Below are 17015 nucleotides of genomic sequence, written 5' to 3'. Positions count from 1 at the left end.
TAAACCACCGTTATGTAATTTGAAACCATCAATAGCCCCTCTTTAAGGTTGTCTTTATTGTGGGAAGTCAAGGTAATGATTTTGTCGCTGTCTAATTTCATCCCAATGTATGGCGTCGCTTTTATAGCCTTTCAAAGGTAAGTGAAAGGCATCAATCTGGGGCCCTTTTTGTGGCCGATTAACAGTTTAAACTGGTTTTCTAACCCTGTCACAACTATTGGGCTGATAAACAGGATTTCTGCAGAGGCATTAGCAAGTCCGTAAATAGATCATTTTTAAAAACTTGGGCAATTCTGAGCTTCTCAGGCAAAAATAAAACATAGGTACACAGGGTTTTGTGTGTGTGTGTGTGTGTGTGTGTGTTTCTCACCTCCAAGAAGAGGTAGTTACAAATGACTTCTCAAGAGTTATTTGTGTCCTGCTTATTATTATTATGACTATTACTGTCATAATCTTAGGAGAAAGTGAACAGCAAGCTGACGACACAGGGACAGAAATCAATGGGCTTCTGGGCACTGCATTGACTCTGCCTTATTGTAGGAAATGTCCTTCCATTAACCATTGGCTAAGCCTGGCCGTGCTACCGACCTTCTTTGATACAGAACCGTCCACACAGAAATACCCAATTTTGTTGCAAGGGCTCCTCGGAAGAAAATATTTTATGTGGACACTGCTGGGACAACTGCCAGACGACAGAAAGGAAGGCAAACCAGACACCGGCATAGGGACAATCATCCATTACCTTTTATCCCCTCTATGCCACTGAGAAATAGTTAATTTTTAAAAACAGAAGCAAAGTTGGCAAACTAGACAATTCGAGACTTTTTTTTTTTTTTCAATTAGGTTTAGGCCCAGTCCCACTGCAAGTTTTTCTCTTTGACTCCGCCGGATTTTTCTGATGCCACAGAAACCTCCGACTCCCGCCCATGATCACGCACCAGGGCCAGACAGCCCCACTCCCCGGGTCACCCGAGGGTTACCTTTAGGTGTAGGCGCGGCCTCTTAATCCAAGGGGAGGGGCAGCTCCCCTGGTGCAAACCGACGGAGGTATTGTATTGTAAGTAGCAGTGAAACTGTCAGGAGGCCCAGCCTGGCACCCATCCCCGCAAGGAGCTGGAAGGGGGCGACACCCCAGCATCTGGAGCTCCACCAGGATGCTCCTAGGGCGCCGCGGGCGAGATAGCTTTGGCTGGTTTGTTTTCCCCACCCCCTCCCGCGCGGGTTCGGGGAGTTTAGGGCCCCGGGCCAGGGAGGAAAGGGCCAGAAAGCGCCCCTGGGCTCGGTAGGCTTGCGGCCGCTTCGGAGTCCGCGCCGAAGAAAGGTCGCGGGGCCGGCAAGGACCCCAGCTCCGAAAGGGGGCCTCGGCGTCCCCAGCCGTCGGCGCGCGGGAAGTCGAGGCGCAAAGACCGCCTCCCTCCCGGCTCGGCTCCTGGGCCCCACGTGCGGGTCTGCTCCGGGGACCGCCGGAGCACCGCGACTCAGGGCCTGAGAGGCGCCTCCCGAACGCCAAAGGACAGTCGCCACCGGGGGGGCATACTGGGCCCGCGCGTTTGCATTTCGCGCTCCGCCGCCGCCTGCAAGAAGAACCCAGAGCCCGACCCGCACCCTCACTCCCGCTTCCCCGCCCCCCAGCTCGGCCCGGCCCGCAGTGCTCTGGGAGGCCCCGGGTGGCGCTGTCTCCTCCCCTCCTGCAAACGCCACCGCCAGTCAAAGGCCGCCACCCTACCCAGCCTGGCCAGCCACCCGCTCGGGGTTGGGTCCGCCGTGGCTCAGCCGCGCCGGGTGCGGATCCCGGGCTGAGGCAGACGAAGCGCAGAGTCCCCACGGCTCGTACGTCGCGGACTGGGCCACAAGGGCTAACGTCGGGGGTGGGCAATGGCCAGGTTTCCGGGCCAGGCGAAGGAACCCAGCTCGGCTGCGGGGCATGCGGCCCCTCTCCCTTCCCGCGCGGCCGGATCCCGCCCTACCTCTCCGGGTCCCTTGCCCGACTCTCCGTTGCTTTTGGCATTTCCTCTCCCTCCCAGGGTTTCCACCCTTCTGCTTCTCTTATTTTCATCTCCTTTGCCCACTCCTTTCTCCCACCCCCCTTGTCCCCCGCCCCTACTCTCTTCTGCAGTTTGTCGCCGAGAGAGTCCCAAACAACTCCATAAAGCCAATAAGCCAAAAATGTAAGCACTGCCCAAACCTGTGTGCGTATCCTGCTGCTTCTAGAAGGCAAATTGTCACGGGGTGGATTTGGATCAGCTTCTTCAGAGAGGCCCTAAAGCTTTCAAAAATTCTAAGTCAGGAGACAGCTGGCTGTTTTCTTAGCACCTCTGCCGTGGCTGAGGACTTGGTTCTCCTCAGACACCTCCAGCCCAGGGGACGTTAGCCCATTGCACAGATGGAAGACATGGAGCAGGGAGGTAACCCCAACTATCACAAACTTAATTCTTCTCGTGTGGTGGATTTCAGTCTTTTGAATACGATCTCTATCTCTTGTTTTTCCTCATTATTTAATTTCTTGACGTTTTCTTGGGTAGTTGAAGCAACGGGAAGAAGAGAGGGCAAAGATAGCCCCATACCTTTCAATAGCGTGAAATAACAGCTTGAAATTACAGCTACATGACTATCAAAAATGAAACTGTCTTTGTGGAAATCTGTAACCCTAGCTATGTAATTGGAGACATTCGTGAAAAAGGATATTACACAGGTGAAAGTGATTTTACAATTGCTTTCATATTTTTAATATTTTGCAGAATTGTTGAGAGGACTTTTCCTGAATAGAATGGATGAATGTTTCAACGTAGAAAGTTCAATGTAGCCCTAGTCATTGCAGGGCTACAGTTATCATAAATTGCCTTTATAGTGTATATTATTTAAAGTGATTGAAATTTGTTTCTTTTTAAGAAACACTCTCTAAAGTTCCAAACATCCCACCCTTACCAAATAGACTTCCTAAAACTTGAAATGGGTTCCCAGGAGCTTTTTCTTGGAGAAATTTCACATTAAACAATGTTTCTGGAACTCTTAAAAGAAGGAGTTGGAACCCAACCTTCACAACCATCAATTTTCCTGCCAGATTCTTTGCACTGGGTATTTCCATGTGTGCCCTGACTTTGCTTTTGTCGAAGCAAAAGTTCTCATGCAGGAAATTTTGCATTCTGCTTTGTAGCAAATTCTGAAGTGACACAGGTTTAGGCATCCTGTGCCTATCCCGGTGGTCGAGATTTCAGATGTGGCACAGGAGCAAATATTTGGGGCATGCTGGCAAGGTGAGGGAGATGCAAAAGCTCCTGACCATATTCATGAAGGCTGAAGTCAAAATTCAAAACAGTTCCTGGTTTCACATGAAGCACTTCGATATGAAGGAAAAAGAGGCATTAAGATCAGAATTATCCAAAGTGCCGGTGTACCTTCATATTTATTACTGATCATCTTCCCTTTTCCATTTCTCATTTTGTCTGACGAGTTCTGAGCACCTGGGGACTTAGCCGGGAACTGTTTACTTTGGTTTCCTCCCATGTTTTTAGTAACAACTGGAAGAGATGCTGCCTAATCCAAATTCTTGAACTTCAGTCTTGTTCTTTTAACACCTAGATTTTCAAATTAAAGAGTTTTTCTGTCCCTACATATTTTTACCTCTTCCCCCCCCCCCTTAACTTTATCCCTTTACTGGTTCTCTTTGCCTATAATTCTCCCTATTTATTCTGTTGCCCACTTGAGATTTCTATGATGGTGATTGACATTAGTGACTAAATTTCCAAAGCATCTTCAACTGATGCCTTTTATAACCTACCAGAGTAGCCCTTGTCTACCCAGAAAGGTAAGGGGGAAAAAATGAAATAATCACATACTGAGGGCAAAAATATTGTTTGCCTCATCACTGAAGTTTTTCAAATGAATGTTTTTAAATTAGAAATATCAGATTAATTACTATAATAAAATTATAAATTGCCACCCTCCAATGGGTATTCAGGCTAGGATCCTTTTTTGCTATCAATACCACAAAACACATATAGTGGCCATGCAAACCAAAAAGAATTTCTGTGTCTGACCCCAAATACTTAGTTACTATTTCTAACAGTCAATCTAGCATCTTTCTAGGGAAACCTGGTCTTAGAGGAAATGGAAAAGTTGAAGGGACATCCTGACCACTGATATGTAATGATTCTCTTTTGAAATACAGGAAGGGAACTCCAGCAGCACAAATTAGTATTTCCATGTCCTGTATCAGCCCCAGGGAAAGCGAATTTGGAATGGGAGGGGAAATGGCAGTCCTCGGGGAAACGAAATGCTTGTCCAGAGAATTCTAAGTAAGTCAGTCACCAGTCCAAGTAGGGTTTTTTTTTTTTTTTAAATATCCACTTCCCATTTGTTTTACCCGATTCAAAATTTTTTCCCAAGAAAAAAAATACACTTGTAAAATGTCTCATTAACAGCAAAGAAGAATTGGACCTCAACTTTTGAATGCCATGCAGCTTTAATGGAGACTGTAGAAGTTCGTGGAATGAAAGCACACTGCCAGCTTGCACTTGGACTCTTTTCCATCTGTGTGGTAGAGTCTAAGCTGTGTGTTCTACAAAAGCTTCAGTTGGCTGAAGGACGACTTTGGCCCTGAATTTTCATTGATTTTTGTTTCAAATATGAAAGGATAGTTGTTATTTTTCCAAAATTTAGAGTTTTAAGTCACTTTGCACATTTGATCTGATTTAAATCTTGTTTAGAGACCAGTTTAGACCATCTCTATATTTTAAATTATTTTGCAAGGGAAAAAAGAGAGAAAAATAGGAAGGTGCTGACTTTCTGTGTCAGATGAATGGATTATTGATTTCATTCTTCAGGCATCCTGGATTCGTACTCATAAAATAAAGGTTTTCTCTTCTACAAACACAGAACTTTACCAATACAAAGTATGTCACTCTGATCAGCAGTCATAAAATGGGTGACCTGAGGGTGGGATATGGCAGTAGGGTGGTCTCAGCTGGGAGCAAAGCAGTGATGCCGTGATTGTGTTTTTATGGAAAGCCTGTTTTGTCCAGTGGCTGATGAAATTCAAAATGCTCCCCTAAGCCTGTCTCTGAAGCCAGCAGTTCAAAAACAGTAGAGCCAGTAGCTCATTTAAGCCCTGTCCCCTGCCCTGCCCTCTCTCTATGCAGCGACACCCCAGCTCCGAGCACCTCCAAATGCAAGACTTTTATAACCGAATGGAAGCTGCTAGGAGGGGCTCAGTTCCCAGATCACCAGTTTTTGCTTTAAAAAGAAGGTAACAGTTCAGCCCCCTTGTTTGTTTTTGCCTCCGCATTTCCCTACCAGCGGGAGACCATTACCAGGGACAATGTTCTATTCCATTGTCATTATCTCCTACGGAACTAAAACAATGCTCTGTTTGGCCTCCTAGGTGAGGGGGATTTGTTCTGCTCTTCCTTAAGCAGAGTTTCCGACTGAGTTTCTGACCCAGTCACTTGATATCCAGCTGGGATACCTGGCGACAATTTTTTAAAAATCTGCTGTCTTATGTTTTGTAATTTCATTCTCTGAGAAATAGCTCAGAAACTCGATTCTCAATCAAGAGGAATCACACCATGGCTAAGGGAAGTGGGTTTGCTCAAGCCGCATGAGCTCTATAATTTAAATCAGCCAGATAGGATTTATTTATAGTTGTCTTATTTTTTTGTTTTCTGTTATTGAATAGTGAACCCTAAAAGATTTCATAATATTGTGTTGTTGACTAGTAAACCCCAAAAGTTAGAGACCACAGGATCTCAGATGTTTTCATTAGACCATGGTGTTTACTTTCTGCTTATTTATTTTTAAATACATAAGTAAATTATGAATACAGATAGAGATGACGTGGAGATGGAGATAAAGATCAAGACAATGATGTCAAGATTTCTAACATTCATGACAAAAATATCAATGAGCATTTGGAGAGTTGATGAACTCTTTGGAGCTATTTTGTCATATTTGAGATCTTCCAGAGAGGTAGAATAAGCTCACAGACTGGAAAGAAATCTTCTGATCTCCTGGCCCATCTCCCTTTACAAACATCTACACAGGCCTCCAGGCCAAAGTACTTTCACCTGGAAAATGTTAGGAAGCAGGATCTTATCCTAGTGGCAGAAAGATTTGTTTGTCCTGGAGCTAAGGAGTCAGCAGGACACATAAGACTTTGTTTTGTCCTTGACTTGAGGCAAACTTATTGTCACCATTGCTCCAGCTGTTGCTATCATGTTATTGCTCCTATTACTCCTATTACTTTATTAGCTATGAGTAACTTGAGAAGCTCAAATGTATTAATAACAGCTGCATATAAAAAATTATAATTGGCCAAGACTCGCTACTTGAGAGATTGAGTCCCATGATAACTGAGGCCAGTCTTAGATTTGCAGTGGCTGGATGGGTGCAAACCTACCCTCAGATGCCTAGGAGAGAGCAGGAGAGCCATTGTGGGAGATAAAATTGCACAATGCTTAAGAGCTGGGAGTTGGGAGACAGACCTGTGATTTTGAATCCTGGCTCCTCCATTTGCTGTCTCTGTAACTGAGTAAGCTACTAACCACTATAAGTTTCTGTTGCCTTATCTCTAAAAGTAGAGGAAATAAAAGTAACACTGCCCACCAAAGACTCCAACCTTAGAGTTCTTCCTAGTCCTGTCTCTATCACTAGAAAGAATGTCCACTCTGTGGATATTGTGGTTACATGTTTAACTCCTAGATCCTGGGAGACTTACTGTCATGCATGAGAGCAGCTTTATTTGGTTGGTCTGTTTGGGTTATACATTTATGGATACATTCTGCAAACCACAGTGGTCTTCAAGTTATGATGATTCTTCTTTCTTTACAAAAAAAACAGTTGAAAAGGCTAGGCTATATTTTAAATCTTAGTTTTGCAGACAGGAACCTAGAAGCAGAAATAAACCGAAGTATTCATGTGCTCCATGAATGTCTAAGAGGTTGAGATAACTCAAGGCAACATATTTTATTTTTCCTTAAGGATACTAGACGTGACAAAACTAGTCCAGCATTCATAAGGGATGCCTGAAACTGGGGAGATCTTTTTTTCAAGTAAACTCCAGCTGTGTGAACTGAGTGGTGGCTTGTGAGAAGTCCTCATTTCCCTTCTGATAGGTTGGGATGCAGATAAGTCTATGAACAAAAGAGGTCCACTTCAGTTTTGAGTCAGATAATTTTTTTAAGGTCATGGCTGTCTTTAATACTCTTTCCCTGAAATTCCCTAGTCCTAAATTTACTAATTCTGAAATGTTATACTTAACGGGTCATACTTTTGATGATACTACCTTCGTTTGTTTGCAATATCATCCTATTACGTGTCACTAGATGGATGTTATATTTGCAGAAAGTCCAGGATTATGCCAACAAGTGTACTGGATAAGCCCTGTACTTTCCTACAACTATTCCAAAAACTTCCTTGTTTTGTCTTTTCAAACATCAGGGGCTGGCTTGTAAGAGCAAAATTGTGCCCGGCATGCTCTGTTAAGGGTTTTGATCCATGAAAGTCTTTCATAGTTACTCCACTGGGCATCATTTGTTCTAGTCCTCTCTTTAGATCTGATTCCTACATCCCTTATCTTCTGTTACCTGTGGCTTTAGAAGCCTCCTCATTGCATGGGCTGCTTTTCCCACATTACTGTTTTGTTTTGTTTTTTTACTGAAGTCTGAGCTCTGTAACCTTACCACACTGGACACAACATCAGGAGAGAGATCCCTACTCTCAAGAACTTATAGTCTAGTTATGGGTGCAAATGTGCATGAAAGAAGAACTGATGATGGAAAGCAAGGCATGAAATGTGATGAGAACGTGGTCAAGATAAGTGCTATGCAATTCACTATTGCGAGGATGTGGAAACAACCCAAGTCCCTGTCAATTCATGAGTGGGTTACTAAAATTTAGTATATGTATACAATGGAATACTATTCAATTATAAGAAATGACAGTGATCTAGCACCTCTTATATTTTCCTAGATTGAGTTTGAGCCCATTATCCGCAGTGCGGTATCACAAGATTAGAGGAATAGTCTACACATATACTCGCCGTCAGATTGGTACTAACTGATTAACACTATGGTGCTCACACGGTAGTAATATTCTCCAGAGATGAGGAGGTTGAGGGGGGCAAACTCACAACTAATGGTCACAAACTCGGTGAGCATTGTAGAGGGGAAGGGCATGCCTCTAAACCTCACTTGGGTGAGGCAAAGACATAAAATGTAACCAGAAGATATTTGCACTTCAGTATTTATTGCAGCATTATTCACAATGGCTAAAATGTGGAATCAGTTTAAGTGTTTATCAAGGGATGAATAGATAAAAAAGATGTGGTGTATGTACACAATGGAATATTATTTAGCCGTGAAAAGGAAGAAAATTTTGTCATTTGCAGAAACATAGATAGGTCTGGAGGACATTATTTTAAGTGAAATAAATCAGGCACAGAAAGACAAATATTGCATTTTCACACTTATATATGGTACCTAAAAATAATTGATCTCAAGGAGGTAGTGAATAGAATGGTGGCTACTAGAGATTGGTAAGGGTGGTGGGAAGGGGTAATGGAAAGGTGTTGGTGAAGGGATAACTCTGTTAAATAGAAGGAAAAAGTTCTAGTGTTCAATAGTGCAATGGGGCAACTATAGTTGGCAGTGATTTGTTATATTTCAGAATAGCTACAAGTTTTCAAATGCTCCCAGCATGGGGCAATGATAAATGTTTCAGGTGAATCATGTCCTAATTGCCCTGATTTGATCATTGTATGTTGTATGCTTGTATCAAAACATAACATGTACACCATGAATATGTACAATTACAATGTATCAATAAAAATATATAAATAAATAAATAAATAAATGAAGATAAGCGCTATGGCTTATCCCAGTCTGAACCTCACTTTGCGTACCTGAAAAGTTGGAGCTAACTCTCCACGGTCAGCCTCTCTCATGGGATTTCAGTGAAAAGCGGATGGGATGATATGTATGGAAGCTTTCTATCAAACACATATCAACTATACCAAAAAACAAAACAAAACAAAACAAAACAAAAAGTAAGAGGCCTTGTTAAATCATAAAATGCAGGAAATTAACTGAATAATCATTAAACCTTAAAAGGGCACTAGAGATCATAAATGCCAGATTCAGTAACATGGTGGTATTGTTCCATCTGGCGGAGGGGAGGAGGGAGGAAGTGCCACAGGAATGGGTGCAGAGAGGGCCTTCAGTGACCTTGGCCTGCTGTGCATCTTATGCTCACAGGTGGTTATACAAATCCTTTTTGTCTCATTTTATAAATTTTGGCATATATTAAAAATTATAATATATATGACTTTAGTTATCGAGTCTTAATATTAATGGTTTCATTTTACAGGTGAGAAAACTGAGGTCAATAGAGGCCTGAAATCAAATAGCCTCTTGGCTAAACTAGTGCTAATTCTTGTTTCCCCTCCTCTTCAGTTTGTATTTTCATTATTCTCTGTAAATCTCGTCATGCATATCATCTCATCTGCCTTTCAGCACTTATCTTGACCATGTTCTCACCACATTTCATCCTTGATTGCCTTCTTTCCCTCATACTCAACTCAATGGTGGGTCCTGCCAATTCTACCTTCTAAGTATGTTCTGGGTCCTTGCGCTTCTCCCCTTGCCATTGCCCACACATCAGTGCATTTCCCCAGTAGCTCTTGACTGATGGTGGGAGGGGAAGTGTAGAATTGAGAAGGACTGTGGATCCAGGTTTTCTCGTTGGAAATTTTTTTTTTTGAGACAATCTCACTCTGTTGCCTGGGCTAGAGTGCTGTAGCATCAGCCTAGCTCACAGAAACCTCAAACTCCTGGGCTCAAGCAATCCTCCTGCCTCAGCCTCCTGAGTGGCTAGGACTATAGGCATGTACCACCATGCCCGGCTAATTTTTTCTATGTATTTTTAGTTGCCTAGCTAATTTCTTTCTATTTTTTTTTTAGTAGAGACGGGGTCTTGCTCTTGCTCAGGCTGGTCTCGAACTCCTGAGCTCAAAGGATCCGTCCATCTGCCCGCCTTGTCCTCCCAGAGTGCTACAATTACAAGCATGAGCCACTGTGTACGGCCCCTCATTGTATCTTAAATGAGGGAACCCTGTCTTTATTCATGTGGAAAACGTAAGGAACAATCACACCTGTTATGTGTATTTCACAAGGCAGTTATGTGGTTAAATGTGAAGGTACTCTAACAGTATCAAGTATTCTTTATAAAAACATATATGCATAGGGAGAAGTATATACATAGTTCTACAGCCATTGTTATACATACCAGGCAGACACACTTCTCCCATGTATGCTTCTCAGTGTTTTCTCTAGATCTCTTATGGAATGTTTCACTCTGTGTGTGATCAGTCATCACGGACCTGCCTTACCCTCCCTGCTAGATGGAAATCCCTTGACAGTAGGAGTTGAGTCTCAGTCATCTCCACGTCCACTGCAGGGCCGAGGGCCATGTAGGGGCTGGGTGTGTGCTCTGCTGAATAGATGTTGAGTGAATCTTTATACAAATTAAGCTGTTACTATTGCTGTTGTTTCCATTCCACCTTTGCGCCTTTCCTCATATCACCTGCTTCTCCTATGCCCACCCTTGAATGCCCAGGTTGAGTCCCACATCCTCAAAGAAGCCATGCTCCATAGTCCAGCCCTCACTCCAGCCACCCCTTCCTTTCTTCTGAACTTCTCCAGTTGGCAGCCTGGGCCACAAAGCTCAGCCCTCATGGATGTCTTTAGTCATTTGACATTGTATGGAATATGGGAAGTATCCTGAGGTGGGACCACATATCTCAGATGTCTCCTCCATCAACCCAGGAGACTCGACACTCCCTGAGAGTGGGTACCAGCACTTATTTGGCAGGTAGATGCTCAATAAATATTTGCCGGGTGAATGAATGAAGAGCCTCCTCACTGGGGTTTCTGTTTGCACTCTTATATTCCTGTGAGTCACCCTTTACACTGCTAAAGGTCTTTTTCAAAGCTTCAATCAGATTTAAAACCCTCATGTGGCTGACTATTGCTCTTACAATAAATACAAAACTCCCTCCCATAGCCTGTGAAGCCATTCTATGCCCTGGTGCCTGTCCTTTCCAAACTCCTCTCCTTCCATTCTCTCCTTGACTCAGCCATGCCGGCCTCCCTCTTTTCCTCTGATACACTAGGCATTGCTTCCTCTGGGTCTTTGCACTTGTCTTTCCTCTGCCTGGGAAGCTCTTTCCCTTTCTGCACAAGCTTGACCAAAATAGTCCCAGCCACACATTCTGTGAATATTTCCTCATTGCACTTACTGCTGTCTGAATTAACAAGTAGACGGATGTGTGTACCTGTCCCTTGCTGCTGCCATCCTCTCCCACTAGACTACAAGCTCCCTAAGAGCAAAGCCCGTATTTGCCCTTTTCGCTGCTGTGTCTCTAGCCACTTAACAAAGTAGCAATTCCTAGGTGCTCAGTAAATTAATAAATAAGGGGAAAATCATTTCACACTGTTATGGACTGAATTACGTTCCTCCAAAATTCATATGTCAGAGCGCTGACTCCCAATGGGACTAAATTTAGAGACAGGGCCTTTAGGGAGGTGATTAAGGTTAAATGAGGTCGTAAGAGTACAGCCCTAATCCATATGGCTGGTGTCCATATAAGAAGAGGGAGAGGTACCAGATCTCTCTTTCTCTCCACATGGGCACAGAGGAAAGGCCACGTGAGGACATGGTGAGAAGGCAGCTGGCTACAGGCTAATACAAAAGCCCTGACCAGAAACCAGCCCTGACAGCACCTTGATCTTGGACTTCCAGCCTCCAAATGGTGAGAAAATAAATTTCTGCTGTTTAAGCTCCCAGTCTATGGTATTTTCTTGTGGCAGCTTCAGCAGACTAATACACACACCATCACTAACTAGCTGGCTGGCCTTGGACTAGTCACTTAATCTCTACATGCCTTAGTTTCTTTACCTGTAAAATGGAGCTGATAACAGTCCCTGCCTCACAGAGTTGTGGTCAGAGCTTAAGTGAGTTGATATATGTAAGGCCCTAGGATACTAGATTAGTGCTAACTGTTTGTATTAGTAGAGCAGGTTCAGTCAAATTTAGTGGATGACAGCAATGATGCAAAATTTTAGAACTTGCAAGTAGGACATCTGGAAAGAAAATGTCACCTAGAGAAGGAGGTGGCTTGGAGAGGTCCTAAGGTAAGGGGCAGATGCAAAATGGCAGAAGAGGAGGGAAAGATGTTCTAAGTACACAGGCTTGGGGAAGGGTTGCCTACCAGGTGTGTCCATGGACAGCTCACAGGGTGGTCTGCATTGGGCAGAGTCTGGAGAGAAGAGAGTCTCATTTTACTTGCACAAAAAGCCAGTGTTGTAGAGCAAGGGAGAAGCCAGCAGACATCCTGAGCATGTTTCCTGTCAGTGGTGATCCCATCCCTTTACCTGTCTTCCCAGGTTTGTCAGCAAGCCCTGCCCACCTGCCACCATCAGCTGTCACTCCTCTCCCTCCTTGGCACCTCCTGGTCTGTCAGAACACTCCACCTCTCTCCTTCTTCTTCTTCAATCTTCTTCTGCCACGTGACCATCCCAGTGTGGCAGGACGTGTCCCTTCATTTTCCAGCCTCTGTGCTACCCAGTCCCAGTTTTGCTTTTCTCTCCTTCTCCCTCTTTCTTTTTGGCATACAGACTTGCTTTTTAAAGAGAATTTTAACTAGCATGTTGGACTACTGTCGAGTGAATTGATCTGTGTAGACAGTTTTGCTGTTTTCAATCCTCCTTTCTGGCCACAAGACTGAAGCAGTGTTGGGCTCTGACTGTTCAGGGCAGTTATTGCCTTTATCTTTCTTCTCTGTTCTTCTCCTGGAACTGAAGAACTCGCTGTGAATCCAGGGACCATGGCTGCCTTCTCTCACTGCTCCCTATCCAGGCAGGGTAAACACCAGTCCACAGTGTCTGCCACAAACTCTCTGGGTGCAGGAACGCAGGCCTTGGAGCAGAAGATGCAAGCTGGTCCCTGACTCTGTTCCTGCTTTCTACAGCCTTGTCACTCTGGGATGCCAGAGTCTCAGTTTCCATGTTTGTAAAATGGCACACGGAGTGGGGAGATCAATGTGAAAGCTCTTATTGACCCATCACACATCGGGTGGATATGATTGTTCACCTTGTTTTCACCACCTGCCTGTCGTCTATTCTCTCATAGTCCCTGTCCTCACAGTGGCTGGATCTCCAAATCCGGGAGGAAGAGAGGAGGAGGCTCAGTCGGTTCAAGGCCCTTCTCCCAGCAGAGAGCTTCCCTGGTGTAACTTGGGGCCCTAAGTACTCCTTGGATGACACAAACCCAAATGGGCAGTTTGGTGAAGTTTTTTCAGGAACAGCAAGCAGGAAGAACCTGAGACGGATGCTACAGCTCTCCCACTTGGTTAGCTCCTCGAAGAAGAAGACAGCTTTCACGCCCAGCTTCTCGTGCTGCCCGACTTGGCAGACATATCTAGAATGTAGCCTGTTTTCAAGCCATTCTCTTAGATTCAGAAGCCACCAGGCCTAAGCAGATCCTGAGAGGGGCAAGGCTAGCCTTGTGGAGTACTGGGACACACAGACCCCTTCAGTGGGGACAGTCACTTCTCACATCCAGCTGATTGTTGACATGAAAATATGAGCCCAGTACAACCGGGTCATCTAATATCTCGAGAAAAACTAAGAGTTCCAGCTTTTAGGTAAAGTACCGTTATTCTTAAAATAGTAGAAATTAACTCAAGTTTTTAAAACTATAATGTGTCCCAAACAAAACCCAAAACCACAGACCAGATTTGGCTCAGGTTCTCAGCCGCTGCCTTGTCTCTGCCACATTGTCATACTGGTAGATGTTCGATGTCACTGTTCTCTGGGACTTATCTGCATTTTTACTGGGGCCTTGGTACCTCAGCATGACAGTAACGGGGAAGATGTTTGTGGTCACAGCACATGGAAAGTCACCTACTTCACCTTCCTGGCAGGCTTGTTTACAGACCCAGCAGCAGTCATATAATTTGGACAGCCTGATGACTCTGCCACCAAGCAAGTAGTCTCTGCCTAACGACCGGACTCCCTTACAAGTACCACATGTGATCCCAGACTCTGAGAATGTTAGAGCTGGGGGACCCTGGGGATCACCCTGACCTGCCTCCTGCTTCAGCAAGAAAGAAAGTGAAGGCCACATGGGGTAGTGTCTGGCCTTGGTCACTATGCTTTTTAGTGACCCAGTCACAGCCTCTTAACCTCTGGTTCTATTTTCTTCCTCTTTTCCTAGAGCCTCCATTTCCAGCTATAAAGTAATTATCTTTGCTTCAATCCCAAACACATTTTCCTGAAAAGTGGTAGTCCCCTGAGCCACTGATTTTCCAAGCCATTCACGAAAGAAGGGCAGGTTGAAAGGGTGCACAGCACCGTTGCCATTTATGGCCCAGGTCAAAGTCAGGACCAGCAGAATGCAGGACCCCAGGAGCTCTTCTGTGCATTTGCAACTGATTGCCTTCTGTTTTCTTCACTGGAGGATAACAACTTCTCCCTTTTGTTTCTAGAAAAAAGTGGAAAATCTAAAAACAGGCAAAATAATTTGTCCAGATTAAGAATGTAGAGGGGGGAGGCACTGTAGAGTCTGGAAACTGTGGATATTTTTACACATTTATGTATTGGGCAGCAGCAACCAAACATCTGAATGGGGGTGAAGCGTCCTGCTCTGCACCAAACATTTGATCTCTGGTCCACGCAGGGCACTGGGAAGGTGTCTGCACCCTGCACCTCTGCAGAAGTCCCCTTGTATAAAGATGATGGGTAGAGTTTGGAGGCCCATGAGGCAGGCTTCCTCCTCCTTCCAGCTTCTATCCACCCAGGCTTCAGACTAGCCCCACCCAGAAAAAGCCTCAAAACAGGAGACCACAGCCAGCCACAGATGTCCAGCCTGCTAGCAGGGAAAGAGAGAGCCTCCGTGGTGTTTGTGACTCAGTCTTCAATGGTCCATTTTAGGGCAGTGGCATAATGTCACCATGAACAGCTTCTGAGGACAGCAAATGCCACTGCCACACTTTGATATTTAATTCCTCACAAAAGCTGTTTATGGTTCGGTGTAGTCCTCCTCTTCATGAACATTATACCTTAATTTTATTAGCTTTTTCAGAGAATTCAAACAGATTAAGGAGGCTCAATTTTCCCTTCTAGAAGTCATGCTGATTTAATTAGTTAATGTTTGTAAAGCACTTTTGAAGTGGGAAAGTGCCACAGAAGTACTAAGGTGTAGTATTTAGGAGATACTCAACACACTTTATCATCACATCTTCAGTCCATAAATGCCACCCCTCCTAGCTCATAGGAGGTGTGTGTTAGTTCCCACCACTGCTTCACTCCATGGGTAGCATTTCTGCCTTTCTTTGGGGTCGCATTGGGTTCCAGGACCACTTACAGCCATCTGTGGCCCTGTGACCACAGGTCTCTGCTTTGGTTACAGCTGAGAGTCTTGGCAAACTCTTAGAACAAATGTTTCTCACAAATAGCTATTAATAGTTCACCTGATTTCTCCTTTTGCTAATATTCATGAGTGCCCACTGTGGACCAGGTATTCCTTCTTCTGGGTCTCCTTTTGTTGCCTGGGCTAGTGATTTGTCTGAGTGATCTCATCTCTCTGCTTTCCTTCATCCCTTCCCTGTGTTGCACAGAGGCTAACACAACACATCGGCAGATAACAATATGCTCATGCTCAGTTCTTATTCCTTCATCACACATCTCACCTTGGCCAGCTTTACGTAGTGAATGCAGGTAAGTCAATGTTCTTGCACTGTTTCCATGTGGGTACAGTTTTGCCTTTCAGAATTACAGTTGGAATGTAAAGGAATAAAGTGTGACACATATGTAATTCTTCTGAGTTTATTTTATGTTAAATATTTCTCAAATGATGTCTGTGCTTCCCCGCCTTCTTAAATGAAATGCAATTTAATCTTTTGAGGGTCATTTCCTGAATATCCATTGTCACACTGCATTCCACTGCATTCATGCCCTCAAGAGCACTTGAGGCTATAGTTACTTGTGTCCAAGCAAAGTGACCCCAGAATGTGATGGTTTTTGAGTTACTTGGTTTGTTTCCTGTCCCTCTCTGAGACTTGCTGTTGTGGACATTCTCACTGTCTTCAGCGTTCCTCCCTCAAACACTACTTTCCCTTCTCATTTGTTGTCTCTAATCTTCTGCAGGCTGGGAATTGTTAGAATTAGATATAAAAAAAAAAAAAAAAAGCATAAATAGGGTTTGAATGAGGGACTGAGAAGGTCCTCCATGAGAAAAGAACTCAAGTTGAAATTTACAGACTCCATGATACACCAATTTTAACTGCTCAGAGGCATTGTCTTCTTCTTCCATTTGGGGCTCTCTCCTGGAAGGGGTGAGGTTTATAAAATAAGTGACTTCTGGGTAAGCATTCCTGCACGTTGAATTAAAAACACTTTACAGTTTTGATACAGGGAATTCTCAGGGACTTGCATGGAGTAGGTGTCACTACCTGCTTGTTGAATAAATGGCTCCAGCAGCTTTTTAGGCAGTAAGGAATTTTAGAAAATGATGGGTTTAAAGACGCTTTGAAACAGAAATGTACTGCTAGAAAGATACAAATTTATAAGCCAGGTTTCCTGGAAAACCTCAAAGTTCTTTGTGACCCAGAAAATGTAATGAAATCAACTTTTCTTTTCTTTCTCCCAGAACGCCTCACCTGGAGAATTTCAAATAGCCAAACAACCACTTGTTGTCATTTTCCATTCCCTGCCCTAAGTGTTAATGTATCTCTGGTTTCCTAAAGGTAAGAGCAGAACATGTTCATTTGCATCTTTGTTTTTTTTAAAAGAGAAGGAAAATTTAGAGCTCTGTACCCACCTCCCAGTGAGACGCCCTCTTTCAATTTCAAGAAGTGAGAACGTGGCAGAGATCACTTTTGCTCCATTTCCAGCTCTAACCATTTTTATTCTCTAGGATCTTAAGACTGACATGTTGTGTCTTTTATTAGTCCAGCCTACACT

This window comes from Eulemur rufifrons, chromosome 28 (genome assembly GCF_041146395.1).
Source record: "Eulemur rufifrons isolate Redbay chromosome 28, OSU_ERuf_1, whole genome shotgun sequence".
NCBI lineage: Eukaryota > Metazoa > Chordata > Mammalia > Primates > Lemuridae > Eulemur > Eulemur rufifrons.
The sequence above is the reverse complement of the archived record's forward strand: the minus strand, read 5'-3'. Positions refer to the sequence as shown.